Genomic DNA, 14,954 nt, shown 5'->3' on the forward strand with positions numbered 1-14,954 from the left:
TTTTCAGCAGACATTTGAAATGTACCAAGACAAGACTCACTTTCTTAATCTCCCGATGTCACCGAGTTTTCAACTTTCCTCTGGCACAATAAGCATTCAAACATCCCACAAGAATGTTTCCATCTGACATTTGTGGATGCTTCTGCAGATGATATTATTCACTCTGTCTTCTTGTCTGTCACTGCAAGTGCTTCAGACAGCAAATGCTTCCAAGCTCAGTGCAGCATTTCTTTCCTTGGCTTTGCCAGAAAAGGTGCTGCTGCTGCTCCATGGAACTGGCTCCAGGGTTGTGGTGAACCTTGGAGCTCCTTGTGCATGTCCTAGGTTGGAATTTAACTTTCTGCTGGGCTCTCTTGAGGCATGCTTTGAACTGGTGCACTTCTGCCTGGTGTATATTATCATGGAATCCTAGAATGGTTTGGGTTGGAAGGGACCTTAAAGCCCATCTCATTCCACCCCCTGCCATGGGCAGAGAGACCTTCCACCAGCCCAGGTTGCTCCAAGCCCCGTCCAGCCTGGCCTTGGACACTTCCAAGGATGGGGAATCCACTGTGCCACATCCTGAAAGTGACCACACAGGGAAGAATTCCTTCCCAATATCCAGTGTAACCCAGCCCTCTGGCAGTGGGAAGCCATCTCTCCTTGTCCTGTCACTATCTGCCTGTAAAAAACATCTCTCTCCTGTCTTTTTCCAGACCCCCAAAATCAGAGATTTGATCATTAATGTAGCCTTTCTTCAGTGTCTGTGGTACAAATCACATGTTGTAACCCAAAATATATTTTGCAGCATTTTTTTTTTTGGTTAGGAGAGTGGAGCCTTCAGAAGCTATAATGGGTTGGTCAATGTATAGTCTGCTGTTGTAAAGAGAATTCCATTTTCTCATGTTTATGGCTCAGACTCTGTGCTGCTCTGCTGCTGCTGAGAGCTCAGGAGGGACTGTCTCCTTTAGCAGGGCTGTTTCTTAGTGTTGTGTGCAGTGAATAAAATCTAGAATCCTGCTCTAAAGGACAGGATATATTAGGTTGATCCATAACCTGGTTTTGTCCAACCTGTAAAATTTTTCGAGGAGGAGATCCTGTTGAAAAGGTATTGTGCAGTCATGTGTTATATAACAGAAAATATGCCCAAAACTGGTTTTAGAAGGAGCCTTTTTCTGACAGTTCTTCTCAGGGGTTGATATTTTAGCCTAATTTGTGCTTTTGTAAGTCATGAATGTGCTCAGAATTAACTTTGCTGTTTTAATATTCATCACTAAATGCATCTGGAGAACTTGGCAGTGTTTTTGTACTTAGTAAAAGTGCAAAGTGAATTAGTAACTTTAGTTCAGTTTCAGAGTTTTAAGTACAGTTTTGTTTTACTTCCTTGTGCCATGTAATTCCAAAACAGTGCACTAGATTTAACACCTCTGATGAAAATAATCCTCAATAAAAATTTGTGATTATTGTTTAAATTCTCCACTGGGCTCCAAGGAGAAATTGGCCATCCTGTTCAAGAATTTTTATGCTGGAATTTGAAATCACAGAATCCTAGAATGGTTTGGGTTGGAAGGGACTTTAAAGATTATCCAGTTCCACCCCTTGCCATGGGCAGGGACACCTCCCACTAGCCCAGGTTGCTCCAAGCCCTGTCCAGCCTGGCCTTGGACACTTCCAGGGATCCAGGGGCAGCCACAGCTTCTCTGGGCAACCTGTGCCAGGGCCTCCCCACCCTCACAGGGAAGAGTTTATTCCTGACATCTACTCTAAACCCTTGGTTTCTTGACTTTATTGCTGAAACATGGTTGCTCAAGCAATTTTTATTTAGCCAGGCTTTACAGGTGGTACTGTTTTGTGCTTTATGAGCTGTGGGTTGGTGCTAAAGTGTAGTCCCAGGGCTGGGATGGATTACCTTTAGAGCAATTTAAGATAATCTGCCTGAATATGGATCTTCTGTAGGATCTGGGTCCTGTTTTCCAGAGCTCCTGCATGGCCAGTTATGCCTTATTCTAAACTGGTAGAGATGATTAATGTTTGAATACATTTATTTTTAAATGTATTGCTTGGATTTGAATCTGGGTTAAATTGAAACCTTGCCTTGAATAGTGTCTGTGGCAAAGATTCAGTACCTTAAATGGCTTATTATTTTTAACTTGGGATATAGAAACTTTTTACATATGTTGCTAATTATCACTAAAATCACTAATGACTTTTGCTAAAATACCTTTTCACTTAAATAATTTTCATCTTGTGTTAATTGATGTTCCAATCTTAGATTTTTTCAACAGATGGCATGTGATTCCCTCTAGAAAACGTCTTTAAAATGGTTCTCAGCTGTTGTGAGATTTTCATGTGGGTTTTTTTCTGGTGTGTGGTTTTTCTGGTTTTGGTTTTTGGGTTTAATGTTCTTGCTCTTCAGCACTTGAGTTGCCTTGATCTGAAAAACTCAAATTACTCAGTAAGTGCCAACCCCCTCTTTGAGGAAGGATGTGTATTTTGAATTTTATGTGGTAAGAAGCAACACCAACTGCTTCAGACACCACAGCGTTTTGGACAGTGTGAATGTTGAGGTGCCTTCAAATTTAAGAAGGAAAAGGGTTTCTGAGGGACAGATTGTTTATGTGGTGGAATCTACTGGTGCTGGATGTAGCTTGAGTGACATTCTGTTTCTTAAGGGAGTAGAAAGAAGTTCCTAATCCAGTTTCCAATGCCTAGGTGGACTGTAAATAGAACCAAGAGAGTGTACTCCACACTTTCTGGGTGTAGTTTCAAAAGCAAGTTTCCAGTGACATGTATGAGAATGGCTTGAACTAAATTATTCCAAGAATTTTCTAATATTAAAGTCTGTGTTGGCCTCTCTGGTTTTACCCATCTGACAAAAGAGTTTTTTCCCCCAAAACTGAAGGTGACCACACTTTCTTTGAGCTTCTGTTTTTATTGTTGCTGTCCCCTTTGCTGGAATGAGCTCTGTTTTATATTTAACTACACTGCTGGTGACAAAGCATAGGCTGCTCCTACCTCTGCAATTTCTGTCCAAGTTCCCAACTCGGGTTTTTTCCAGTTGTTATTTTAATACCATTTAGTAGCTCATTATTTCCATAAATTCTCCACTTTGGGTGCCCTGCTGGCACCAGCTGCCGACAGAGGTCCACAAGTGCCCTGATGTGCACAACAGAGGTATTTTATAATGAGTCCTCTCCTCCTGACCTCACCCAGGGAATTACTTTTAGCAGTGGAAAATGCAGGGCTCTCCCCCAACTCCTCCTTTGTTAGCTGAGACAATGCAGCTGCACTCAAATACCTTTTGAGTGCAGGGTATTTTGCATTTCTTCAGTCATGCTGCCAAGTTACCAGGGAAAGATGGTTCTTCACAGCTGAACTGTGGAATTCCAAAGAAAAGCCTTGTCTGTTCTTAAAGGCACAGAAAGGACAACAGCCTCTCTTAGACTTTATTCAAAACAACAGAGAAGAAACCAGGATCTTTTAGGGTGAAATGTGCTCTGCAACATAAGTATTAACTTGCAACCATTTGAGTTTCTTTTTCCAGAAGTCAGTATCTGGAATAATGTGTGAAGAACTTGGAAAGTGATTAAGGATGTGCTACTATCTTCATCCTGCTATCAGTCACCATTGTGTCGTAAAACATTTTGTCTAATTTAGCATATTAAAAGGCAACATATTTATTCTGTTTATTGTGAGGAATAGAAAGGAAATGAAAGATCTCTTGAAAGATTTTTGGCCCTTCATAATTTCTCCTTTTTCTGCCAAGAGTTAAAGAAATAATAACAGTAAAGCTGCTGAAATGATATACAGATCTTATCTCAGGCATGACTGTTACATTGTTTTTTGATTAGCAATATTAGACATGTAGAGACTCGTGGCTGTGTAATCGTTTGGATTATGTCTGTCCTTTGTGGAAACAAAATTGCTCAGTTGAAGTCCAGTTGTGAATAACAGAAGAGTGTGAGATCTCAGTCATCTTTAAGGAGCTGTAGCGCTGATCAGGACTGTGTGTGTGCATCTGCCTCCTTTACTGGGTTAGAGGAGGGCAATCACAGAATCCCAGAACAGTTTGGGTTGGAAGGGACCTTAAAGCTCATCCCATTCCACCCCCTGCCATGGGCAGGGACACCTCCCACCAGCCCAGGTTGCTCCAAGCCCCGTCCAACCTGGCCTTGGACACTTCCAGGGATCCAGGGGCAGCCACAGCTTCTCTGGGCAACCTGGGCCAGGGCCTCCCCACCCTCCCAGGGAACAATTCCTTCCCAATATCCCACCTATCCCTGCCCTCTGGCAGTGGGAAGCCATTCCCCCTTGTCCTGTCTGCCCAGATAAAAAGTTCCCATGAGGTGGGAACTTTCCCTGATGGGTAACAGCTGAGTTTCTTGATGATAACAGTGGTGTAAGAATTCACTTTTTAGTGATCACTGGCTTTCATCATTCACTTCCTCTGCTGGAGGAAACGATCCATGTGAGGCAATAAACAGAACTGCTGTTTAGATCTATGAATGTCTATCTAAATTTATACCAGTTATTTTCAGTGATCTAAAGATCTGCCTCAAACATTTTCTGGACCTTCAGGGATCCTTGAGTGTTTGCCTCTAAGTGTTTGAGTTTAGGACCATGTCTGTAATCGTGTCTATGATCTAAAATCACGTTGACCTCTTCCTTTCAGCACTTGTTTTTTGTTTGATTTTTTTAATGTTTATGTTGAAAACTTAGGAAAATTGCTATCTAACTGTTATAATTAAAAATCAGATACTAATTTCAGTCTGCATCATATTGCAAAATTGGCACCCTCTAATGATGGGGGAATGCTTCTGGCGTGATTATGTAGCTTCAGGCACAGAGGAAAACCCCTTAATTAGCCTGGAGAAAATAAGTTGCTGTGTCTGAGTCTTTGCAAGGTGCTTAATTTGACTACTTGTCTCTGGCTGCAGGTGCCACTAATGCTGAAAAAACCCCATGTTGTAGAAACTTTTCAATTTTTTAATAAGAAAGATTAAGAGAAAGACTAAATTATTTCCTTAATTCACTTTTTTCTTGTATTTTCCTCTGTGATGTGAATATATAAGTATGTTGGTTCACCTTTGAACATCAAAATTACCTCTTAGCAGTGATGGCTAGGCTTACTTCCCTTCATCTATTCTTAAAGTAATTGTAATAGTTATTAATATTATTTGATTGTTAACAGTGGAACACACTGATTTCAGAGATGCTCGTTGGCCTGTCTGATGACTTTTTTTATTTCAGTACACATTTCCCAGTAATTTTGTTTATCACCACATCAATGACATTCCTCAGCTCTTGCAATCCTTTAAGACTGGGGCTCTGTTTTCAGAATTCAAACAAATATTGCCCTTTTTAGGGTTATTTTTCTCTTTTAAATCAGTGCAGAGCCAGGTAGGAATACTCATCAATTTAGAGCTTCCTGTCAAGTTTTATACACACTGCTTAAAGCATAAATCAGTTAGAAATTCATCATTCAGAAATCATTGCCACTTAAAGGAATGTGTATCCTTTCTATGGGCTAGACATGAAAAGCCCTGAAGGAAAGCAGATGCTTTTGGAAAGGCTTGATTAGATACCTGGGCTTGCAGTGGGAGATGTTTTCTAAAATCACTTCTATAACAGTGAGCTTTACAAATAACTTCAAACTTCTTGATCATGAACAGTTTCAAGGTAGTCTGATAATTCAGACTTGCTGCTATGCCCATTTTTTTATCCCTGTCACTTTTTTTGTACACTAGAGTGATAGTTATTTTTTATGACCATCATGTATATGGCTGTTTATGTTTTGATGGTGTCTGAGCACAGTGAGATAAATGGAGGCTGTTGAGAAGAGCAACTAAAGATGGCAGTGACCAGCTTTAAGACATCTCTGGATCCAGCACTTCAAGGGAGTTAAGGGAAATAGGGGAGCTTTGGGACATTCCTTTCCTGGAATACACCACCAACACACCTGCCAAGAATCAAGGGGCTTTTTAGCCACCTGACCAATTTCTGGATCTGCTTCCCAAAACATTTGGGGTAGAGATCCACTGAAGGACCCCCCTGTTCGCCCCATATTGAGGTGATTCTTGAGCTTTCCAGGTGGGCATCACCCCCTGTGACCAGATCTTGTCCTGATGATAAAAATCCCTTATTACATGGACAGGTCACACTAGGAAAGAGGGCAGAAAATAAGTCCCAGCTCGGGCTCCTCAGCACAGCAGGGCCAGGGAGCTCCTGCAGCGGGGCCAGCGCAGGCTGCGGAGATGCCCAAGGGATGGAGCAGCTCTGGGAGCAGCAAAGGCTGAGGGAGCTGGGGCTGGTTAGTCCAGGGAAAATAAGAGGGGATCTCATCAATTCCTATAAATATCTCAAAGGGGGTGCCAAGAGGATGGAGTCAGACTCTTTTTGTTGGTGCCCTGCAACTGGACGAGGAGCGATGCCCATAAACTAAAACAGAAGTTCCACCTCAACATGAGGAAGAACTTCTTTCCAGGGAGGTGGCAGAGCACTGAACAGCTGCCCAGAGAGGGTGTGGAATCTCCCTCTCTGGAGACTGTCCAAACCCACCTAGACCTGTTCCTGTGTCACCTGCTCCAAGTGAGCCTGCCTTGGCAGGGGGGTTGGACTGGATCATCTCCAGAGGTCCCTTCCAACCCCAGCAATTCTGGGACTCTGTGAATATTTATTGTGCCCGCTGGTGCCCTTCTGGTGGGCTGTGTATAATGCAGATCTAGTGCTTTTTTGGCTAATGCTGTACTGCCTCATGCAGTTTGGGAATCCCTCTTCCAGGTGATTTTCACCTGCTAGGAGCAACAGCATTAATCCTTGCCTGAGCGGGGTGAGCAGGAACTGGAACAATTTCCTCAGGTGATTTCAGTGTGCTCTTGGAAATTGTTTTGGCACCCAACCATTTTGGGCTCAGGACACTGGAAATTATTCATAAAGCCACCTCCCATCAAGGACAAGCTTCACCAGCAGCTTTATTTAGAGAAGGGGCTCGTTCTGCAGTTTGCAGGGTGGGAAGTGGAAGCAGCAGCATCCTGGGTCATCTCTGCACCCTCAGGGCTGACAGGTCCTGCTTTCAACATCGTGTAATTACTGTTTGGGAGTTGAATTACTTAGTGTTCTGTATTTCATACCCAGTGAAGGGATGAATTTTATTTACTGCTTCAAGAGCTGGTTATTTCATGTGTGAATAGGCATATATCCATGGAGAGAGCTTTTCAGTTACTGCCCTTGTGCTGCCAGGATTTGTTTCTTCTGTCCAAGGAATCGATTCTCTTTCTTGAGTAGGGGAAGCCATATAAGCTGTGCTTGAAGGATGTAAAAACTTTTGGGTTTGTTTTTTTTTTTTTTTTTTAATTTCTAATCTCATGTGCCGTGAAAAAACGATTTTATTATAAAATGCCACATTGCCTTATCCCCTCTTACAATTTCACTCCTCACAGGCCATTCTGAGTCCCATGTTCTTCACAAATCTGGGAACAATGGGAGAAAGGAGTCTGCTGGGTTTTAGTCCTTCAGTGATTTGTAAAATCTCTCACAGTTACATTAGTTTAAGTAGACACTATAAAAAAGTTAAAAGAAGCTCTGTACTGAACTCTGTGAAGTGATGTTGGTCTGGGTAAAGCACTGGGTTTAATTCCTAATCTATTTTATTTCCTACAGGGCTTTAATGTTATTATTTGTAGCTAGAAAGACATGGTTGACCTAGAATAGACATATTTTAATCTCATTAAGAAAAAGTTTCAGTATTTATGATCTTGCACTAATTGGGTGATTAGTTTAGTTTTAAACACTGACTTAGGTGACTTTACATTAGTGAACAATGGCAAGACCTAAAGGAAGGAAAGACAATCCTGAGGTCCCCACACTACCTGCAGTGTAAGTTCTCAGAATGTTAATTTTATTATGCAACTAAAATTAACAACTATAAAAAATACACCAAATTCCTTTGGATCCTTTTTTTGCCCTAGTTAGTTAATGAAGTTTTGGTCTTAGTTTGAAACTGGTTTTTAAATTTATCATTAGTGTAGTTGTATTTTGGTGAATTTTGGTTTTGCTTTGTTTGGTTGGTTTTTTTGTGGTTGCTTGGTTTTTGTCACCATGAAAGAAACCCCTTTCATAAAACATAATAAGGAGAAACCATTTTAATAAGATGATTTTTGTTGTGAATGTTATTATATGTATTCAGTAGGATGACTCTTACCTTTTTGTTTGTTTTATCAGCAGGGCAGATTTTTATTTTATTTTTTCTGTTTTGTTTTTGTTTTAGTTTTAGTTTTTGAAAACACAACCATGTCTGTTGAAAACAAATTAGAGCTGAAGGTCAGAGTGTCAGTTCTGTTGTTGTTATGAGACATTTTTAAGAGCTAAATCTCAACTGCATTTAGAATCACAATAAGCAAAATTTAGTCAGAGGAGCCAAGTCAAGATGCTGATTAAATTTCCAGGTTGCCCTGTGTGGGGTCAGAGAGGGGTCTTGATGATCCTCCTGAGCCCCTGGCAACCCTGGATTCTGTGATTCTAAAATGAAATTTTACAACTGTTGCCAAAACAATCAAACAATTTAATTTGCTTCAAATTCACTTCAGGGTTTTGTTTTGTTTTTTTTTTTTTACTTTGAATCACAGTACATTGAAAATCAAACCTGTCATTCAGGCTGAGAATGCAGCGTTTCAAAGATTTCCATACCCTGGAGGTTTAACTTTCACCTGTTATGAGGAGGATATCTGACAGCTGCATAAATTTTTGGATGTTAAAGAGACTGCTGTCCCTTGTACAAAGCTGAGGCTTTCTCTGAGCATTAGAAGACAATGAGCAGCCCATGTGGGCCTCAACCTCCCTCCTGCTGTCATAAACACAGGTTAGTCATTGACTCTCTGATGTTTAAAGAAGATATCAAAGAAAAATCACTCAGCTGGAACATGGGGGAATGGTGTTGTGTTGTCTCTATTAGTGCATGAAATCAGATATTGAAAAATCTGCCTGGTTTCCGTAACTTTGGGTTTGGAATTAAATTGCTACAGCTTATTTATGTGTAGAAGTAAGGTCAGTAGATCATCAGGGGGCTGAAAGATTGTGTTTGACTTTCTCTGTTTGATCTCTGAAGGCCTTTACTTCAACTGGAACCACCCTTCTCCTTTTCTTGTGCAGACAATACTCCTTCCTTCCTCCTCTGTTAAGAATAACTGTGAACAAATTGGAAAATCTAAGTTGGGCTAATAATAAATTAAAGATTTTAAAGAAATCTTGGCTAATCAATATAACGTACTTAAGTATGTAATTACTGAAAACTAGATCTGGTGAACCTTTATAGGTTTTGGAACTGGAGTGACAATTGAACATGAATAGTTTTGGATTACAGAGCGTTTTCATGTAATTTCTTCCATGGTCTGTTTTTCCAAAAGTAATTCTGCACATTTGACTCTGCATTTTACCCAAGTTTGCAGAGTGTCAACCTGCTTATGTCTTGGGATGATGGTAGATGGAAAGCATTCCTTCTCACATCTCCAAGCATGTGCCCAGGCACCTTACAAGAGAAAAAATAAAGCTCCCCAGGAGCCATGAAGTCTGGGCTGTCACAGTCACAGCTTGCTCTGCTCTTGTATTTTGACTATTCATAATAAGCACCAAGTGCAGCTCGTTGCCATTAGTGCACTGATGTCAACTTTGGGGTTGTGTTGCACCCTCCCACTCTGTGGTGTTCATAGAATCTTCAGGAAATCACAGACTGGTTTTAATTGGAAGGGATCTTAAAGATCATCCCATTCCACCCCCTGCCATGGACAGGGACACCTCCCACCAGCCCAGGTTGCTCCAAGCCCCGTCCAACCTGGCCTTGGACACTTGCAGGGATCCAGGGGCAGCCACAGCTTCTCTGGGCAACCTGTGCCAGGGCCTCCCCACCCTCACAGGGAACAATTCCTTCCCACTATCCCATCTAACCCTGCCCTCTGGCAGTGGGAAGCCATTCCCCCTTGTCCTGGCACTCCAGGCTCTTGGAAATAGTCTCTCCATCTTTCTCATTGGCTCCCTTCGGGCCCTGGAAGGCCACAATTGGGTCACCCCAAAGCTTTTCCTCTCCAGGCTGAACAATCCCAGCTCTCCCAGCCTTTCCTCCCAGCAGAGCTGCTCCAGCCCTCTGATCCTCTTGGGGCCTCCTATGGACTATCTGGATCCAACAGGTCATAGTGTTGTGCTGCTGGAAAGCCTGGTTTTACTACCATTAGTGATGGCAAAATAAGAAAAAATGGCATGGTGCTGCAAGGCTGCACCAATTTTAGACTTGATATTTATTTAACTTTTTTTTTTTTAAATTATGTTTGTAACAGAAATTAAAAGTATTACATTAAAATTAGAGATGAGCAGGTCAACTGTTATGCCAGTTATGAAATATCCAAAAATATCTTCGGGCATAATAAACAACTTCATTATATTAATGCAAAATATTTTCATATCATTAAAAATTAAAGAACAATCCAAATGTTATTTTAGCTCCTAGAAAGAAAATAAAATCTTAATTTTTTTAAAGTTATTCCTGTGTTTTTAGATTAAATGTTGCCTACACAGCATCTTCAGAGCATTTCACTGATCTCGGAGAAAACACTGTACAGAAAATATCATCAAGCTTGAAAGGAAATAGCTGTCTGAATTACTTTTTGTCTCCTCCCTCTGCACTTAATATTAAATTATTTTAATAATTGTCAGAAACAACTACAAAGCAGTGCTGCCCAACTTCTGCTAATTTGAATTTCCTCAGAAACTGCATTGTTGTTTTCACTTGAAAAAAACCAAACTCTGCTTGCTAGAAATAGTGATGAGCTGCACAGATTAGAGTGATTGTCATGGGAACGTTTTGTAATTCATTGAAAGTGTATCATAATCTTGCTGTAGTTCAGTTTCCTTGTGTGGACTGTGAATCTAATTTCTAAAACTGTGCCTGTGCAATGGTTATAGGACAGGCTTTTTGTGATTTAAATGTACAATGCATTTTCAGTTCATTGTGCATGTCCAGTGGGTCAGGGGCGTGACTTGGGGGCAGGTAGCCTGAGCTTTAGAGGTGTGGTTTTCATATTATAATGAACTAAGGGCACAATTTTAGCTAGCTCAAGTAAAACTTACAGTACATTGCCAAACATGGTGTCACGTGTCTAATTCAAGGTCTCTGTTGCTGTTCTCTTTTTGTTTCAAAACTATTATCACAGAGTCACAGACTGGTTTTAGTTGGAAGGGATCTTAATGATCATCTTGTTCCACCCCCTACCATGGGCAGGGACACCTTCCACTAGCCCAGGTTGCTCCAAGCCCCGTCCAACCTGGCCTTGGACACTTCCAGGGATCCAGGGGCAGCCACAGCTTCTCTGGGCAACCTGGGCCAGGGCCTCCCCACCCTCACAGGGAACAATTCCTTCCCAATACCCCATCTAACCATGTTATCTGGAACTTGGAAGCTATTCCCCATTGTCCTGCTACTACAGGTCCTTCTGAATAGTCTCTCTCCCTGTTTCTTGTCATCCCCTTCAGGCCCTGGAAGGCCACAATTCAGTCACCCCAAAGCTTCTCCTCTCCAGCTGAACAATCCCAACTCTCCCAGCCTTTCCTCCCAGCAGAGCTGCTCCAGCCCTCTGATCCTCTTGGGGCCTCCTCTGGACTGGCTCCAGCAGCTCCATGTCCTTGCTGGGCTGTTCCCAGGGCTGGAGCAGCTCTGCAGGGGGGTCTCCCCTGAGGGGCAGAGGGGCAGAATCCCCCCCTGCCCTGTTGCCCACACTGGGGGATCAGCCCAGGGCACGGGGGGTTTCTGGGCCAGGGCAGGTCCAGCCTCTGCCCCACCAGCACCCCCAGAGCCTTCTGCCTGGGCTGCTCCATCTGCTCATCCCCAGCCTGGACTGATCCCAGGGGTTCTCCTGACCCAGGGGCAGCACCAGCACTTGGCCTTGTTAAACCTCCTGCGATTCCCAGGGGCCACTGCTCGAGCTTGTCCAGGTCCCCCTGGATGGCCCCGTCCTTCAGGTGTGTCACTGCTCCCCCAGCTCAGAGTCACCTGCAAACCTGCTGAGGGGGCATTATAACCTCGGTGTTTCCTGCTCTCTGGAGTTTTTATGGTATTTATTTGTTTCCTGTGATTGACTGTGACAAATCTTTTCCCTCAGCCATCCCTGTTCCATCACCCGTGGTAAGAGGTGCTGGTTGCTGAGGCAGGGCAGGCTGTGCTGTGGGTGCCTCGCCGTGCACCGGGGCAGAGCTGGTCTGCCTGGGGACAACAGAGAGCTGCGGGGAAGGATGTGATCCACAACCAAAAGCTTTCCAGGCAAAATTCAAGTTTCTTTTCCAGCATTCCCTGAAGGGGAGCCTGGTTGGGGGGATGCCTGAGCAGCAGCAAAGGGGCAGGAGTGGGATGCGTGAGGGGACAGAAGGGGCTGCCAGGGCAGGTTGGGGCTGTCGCTGCTGGGGATGGATCAAGAACCCCCAGGAGGCAGAGGGGGGTCAGGGGTGTGTGAGGAGCTGCTGCAGATGGAGTTTTGGCTGCCCCACACCCCTGGGGACATGAGGCACCCATGGGTGTGAAGGGATAGCTGGGAACCTGCTTTTGAGGCCAAGCTTGGGCTGACAGAGATTTGCATGAAGTGGGAATTGGTTTGAATGGCCCCCTCAAACTGCATCTGTTTCACCCGTTTAATACCCTTAAAGGATGTAATTTCATAGAATCATAGAATCGATTGGGTTGGAAAAGACCTCCGAGATCATCGAGTCCAACCCTTGGTCCAAATCCAGTCCATTTACTAGATCATGGCACTCAGTGCCACGTCCAATCTGCGTTTAAAAATCTCCAGGGATGGTGAATCCACCACTTCTCTGGGCAGCCCATTCCAATGCCTGAAAATTTCAAATTAAATGTGGGAGCCTCATGTTACCTATTGCTTTTGGTTTGTTGCAGGTGTGTGTCTGACTTACATGTTTATGTACTTATTTAATGTTTACACCAAAGCAAAAGAAACTTTGCTTCCTTTTCCTTACACAGGCACTACTCAGCCTCTTTATAAATGCAGCCATTGCACTTCAGGGGCAAGAGTATGAGAGTGCCAGAACATTCCTACTCTGTCATAGCCCTGGTTTCCCTTTTAAACTGCAGCCTAAGGAAAGCTAAGTGATTGGGGTTGTGTGTGAATAAATAGATTCTTTAGCCCTGGAAATCCTAATATCATTAATTCCCAGTTTCAGTGAGCTTTAGTTACGTACCTGCTTGTTCTGTGTGTGTGCTTTGCCTAATTCAAACTGTCCCAGTTACCACAATATTAAACATTGTCTGTGTGCTTATGAATGTATAAAATAATGGAAGAAATAGAATTATGACAGTGATACATGGATGTATTTTGGAAATCGTACACAAGCACAAGTAACCATCAATCTAGTCATGCAACAGTTTTTAGATTTATTGAGCCTGTGTACTGAAAATGTTAAATGGACTCATGTATTTTAAATCACCAAGTTTGAGCTGGCATAGCTGTGCTTGTTTTGTTGGTGTTGAGGTCAAATGACCTTAGGAAACACATATTTTGGAGTAAATTCCCTCTTGCTGAAATCAAGGCTGTTACTTGAAGGATAGGTGGTAGAATACATTCGAAGGCATGTTATAAATCAAAACAACTCTTTCTCTAGAAAGCTTTGATTTATGCATGTCAAATTAACTTTTCCAAACTTGCTGTAATTTATCTCAAACATGAGAATTCTCAGGAAAAGGAAAATGAAATGTATTTGCACTGTGCACTCAAGGTAAAATTTTTGACTCAGTATTAATCAACAACAATGTCTTCTAGGATGATGGGAACGTAATTCAGTGGATACCTTTGGAGCAGCAGTCGCTCTCTGGGCTGACAGAGGGACCAGAAAAAATGGTAAGAAAAAACTCTCCTTTTAGCAGGATTTTTTAATATTTTTTAATCCACTACAATAATAATGCAAAAATGTGTGTTAGGAGTTTTGGTGGTGAAGAGCTGAACAGATAAAGCAGATAAAAAATGAACTGTTTAACTGGTATAATATTAAAGAAAGTTAGCGTGATGGTTTATTATCTGCAGAGGTACAAATAATGTGTCGTTTCTTGTGTTCTGCATGTACAAAAAATAGTCCTGTGATCTGGGATAGATTTATTATTCTTCATTGATTGCCTCATTCTGTTGGAGGACATTTCTGGCAGTAAAGTAGAAGACCTGTCACATCTATCATGAGGTGTCGGAGATCTGTCAGGTCTGTGCCTCTTTTTTGAACTTTGCTGTTTCAGAAAAATGTAGCTGAGCATTATAGGCAGAAGTCTGACATTTCCAAGATGAAAATCAATCTTCTTTTATGTGGTGTTTCTCAAAGAAGACTCGCTTTGATTGCACAAGTGGTGGTTTCACATGTTGGAGGACACCACATGGACACCAAATAATTTGGGTAACAGATTTGACAGGTGTTCTGTAATGGAAATAAATTGAAGAAATGATCATAGAAGAGATACTCAAGTCAAGATAGCAGAACAAACACTGATCTGCTGTTGTCACAGCTATGAACCTAAAGGTGTTTCTTTCTGGTTCTTGCATTTTCTTGTGTTTCTTTTTAAAGCTGGGGACTAACAAGGTAAACACAGCCTGTTGTGAATTACTATTCCATATTATTCCATATTTAGAGGGGAAAAAAAGAAGAACTGTTAAAATGAATTGCTGAAAGTGTGAGAAACAATGAGATGTCCCAATGTACAGGAAGGGAGGTCAGATGAAACACCTTGAACTTTCAAATGAATGTTAAAAAAAATGTTTAAGCAATTTATTTAATTGTAAAATACTTTGAAACCAAGAGACCCATTGTGCCAACACACCTTGTCCAGGTGATCAGCACCTGGGCTTTTACTCATGCATTGTGGTGTTACTAGAGACAAAAAAGGCTAGTTGTATGTTAGTGTCTGTGTCTAGAGACAGCAGAAGTCTGGGGAGAAGGGCACCACG

General features: G+C 42.2%; 2 protein-coding genes across 14 annotated transcripts in view; one reads left to right on the plus strand and one right to left on the minus strand.

The window, feature by feature from the left end:
• LOC127476606 (uncharacterized) overlaps nucleotides 1-14,954 on the minus strand; it is a 623,146-nt gene that overhangs the window by 461,347 nt on the left and 146,845 nt on the right. The gene's annotated exons all lie outside the window — the stretch shown is intronic.
• The window catches only part of PCDH15 (protocadherin related 15), a 670,595-nt gene that overhangs the window by 155,441 nt on the left and 500,200 nt on the right, over nucleotides 1-14,954 (plus strand). For 12 of the 13 annotated variants that reach the window (XR_007906667.1, XM_051799597.1, XM_051799600.1 and 9 more), the window contains one exon: nucleotides 13,788-13,865. The gene's annotated coding sequence lies outside the window, so the exon portion shown is untranslated. Of the gene's footprint in view, nucleotides 1-3,457; nucleotides 3,609-13,787; nucleotides 13,866-14,954 lie in introns of those variants that run through there. The other variant, XM_051799601.1, reaches the window with a different exon arrangement.

This window comes from Manacus candei, unplaced genomic scaffold (genome assembly GCF_025592945.1).
Source record: "Manacus candei isolate 608988 ecotype Guabito, Panama unplaced genomic scaffold, ASM2559294v1 h1tg000050l, whole genome shotgun sequence".
In the NCBI taxonomy this organism is placed as follows: Eukaryota; Metazoa; Chordata; class Aves; order Passeriformes; family Pipridae; genus Manacus; species Manacus candei.